Raw genomic sequence first — 2,082 nt, 5'->3', positions numbered from 1 at the left:
GCTACATAAATCTATTTTAGAATGTAGGGAGAGAATGCAAGAATTACGAACAAAAATGTGTATAAACATGAGAAAAAGGATCACTGAATATATGAAAATGTTAATATAGATATATGGGTGATTTAAATTTTATTTTTGCTTACCGTTCTTTAAATTTTCTAAGGGAAAATCTTATGTCATTTCTTCCTCAAACAAAAGAAAAAAAATCTCCTTCTACAGAAAAAAAAATTTCTGAATGTATCTTGAAATGTTTTAGGCAACTAAGAGGATTAACTACAGATATTCGTCTGTGTCTAACGCCATAGCACACCCAGAAGTATGCATCATGGTCTAAATAAGGGAGTGAGTTCCCATAGTTCATGATCTGAGAACAAATATTTGTCTATTCTAGTGGCACAGTCAAGCTGACTGCTTTGTGCTGGAACAGGGCAGCTGTCTTGGGAACTAAACATATGAGGTGAAACTAGCCAGCGCCACAGCCGTTGGCAAGCTTGCTTTGTTTATACTAACAGAAGTATATCCTTAGAATTGGCTATTTTAAAAGGCATAAAACAGAATGGAAGGGTCTTCACCTTCCATTTAATGCCCCAGCCAGTAAATGAGAATTCAGAAAAGGGTAAAAGTAAAATAAGCAAAGAATTTTTTTTTTTTTTAACTTTCCACATAACTAACATATATATTTCTAGATTGCCCTTTATTCCCCCATTTTCACTACCCACTGGCATCATGACTTAGGACCCAGAGAAGGACATACTTCTTTATTCACTGGAATAAATTATCATGAAGGGTCACAATGCATTTGCAACCATTAAAGAAGCAGATAAAGTAAACCATTCTCAAGCTATGAAAATGTCTATCAAGGAATTTTATTGAAACTGGATTGATAAAATTCCTTATATGTATTAACACACTTGTTTTATAAAGCTCTTTTTAAATGTCATAGAATAGAAGTTACTCTTGTTTACAAAAGTGTCTTGTCATGTCAAGTTTTTAATTTTGATGAACACTAGTTTTGGATCTTTTATGGTTATGGCTTTCTGTGACCTAAGAAACCTCTGGCTATCATCAACTCACAAAGATATTCGCCTATATTTTTCCGAAAAAGCTGTATACTTTAGTTATGACATTTAGGTCTGTGATCCATTAAGGATGGTTGGGGAGGGGAATGACTGCAAGTGTGAGGGAGAAGCGAGAGAGAGATCTTTGTGGTGAAGGAATAGTTTTTATTTTGACTGGAGTGGTGGTTATACAGATCTACACCGTGACAAAATGGCACTGAGACACACACGAGCACTGTGTCAGCATCACTTTCCTGGTTTTGATGTTATGTAAATTGTAATACTGAAGGTAACTGGGTTAAGGGTACACTCAACCTCTCTGTACTATTTTTCAACTTCCTAGAATCTAAAATTACTTCATAATAATGGGGTTTTTAATTGTGGGTGTTTTACTGGGTTGCATTAAATTTGTAAATTAACTTAGAATAATGTTTATTTTGTTGAAAGTTACTACCCAATAAAGAATGTCTTTAAATTAGAAAAAAAAAATTCATGTGTTTGAGGGTAAAAGATGGGTACAGTCTCCCCACATAGTTAAACTTTTCCATAATAAAATGTTAAAAAGTTATGAATCAATTTCAGAAATGTGCCTTAAAAAAAAGATTATTTCCTTTATAAAAAGAAGTTTTATAAAATTTCTTTTAAACTTGGAAAAGATAAGAAGAATACAATATTATTTTTATAAAATAAAAAAACCAAAGTAATTCCCAAAAGCAATGGGGAAAAAAAAACTCCATTGTAAGCAAACTGTACATGACTCTTAGAAATTATGATCTTTACGAATTTTGTTTGAACTGGCATGTAAGAGACCCACCACCGTCTTTTTTTGAAAAAGCAGATACCCTGAATTTTTTATAAAGATACAATTTAACAGCTTGAAAAAATGTTGCCAAACTGAGAATAACACCTAAAATCTTTAAGATTTCTAATTTGTTCTTAACCTGAAATTTTGCTTTGAAAGTGATATTCACACCTTCCTGAAACAATTCTACAATACATAAATAAATAATCTCAAACACTTAAA

The sequence above is a fragment of the Pteropus vampyrus genome, unplaced genomic scaffold, assembly GCF_000151845.1.
Source record: "Pteropus vampyrus isolate Shadow unplaced genomic scaffold, Pvam_2.0 Scaffold60, whole genome shotgun sequence".
Taxonomy (NCBI): Eukaryota; Metazoa; Chordata; class Mammalia; order Chiroptera; family Pteropodidae; genus Pteropus; species Pteropus vampyrus.
This window is presented reverse-complemented; position numbering follows the sequence as displayed.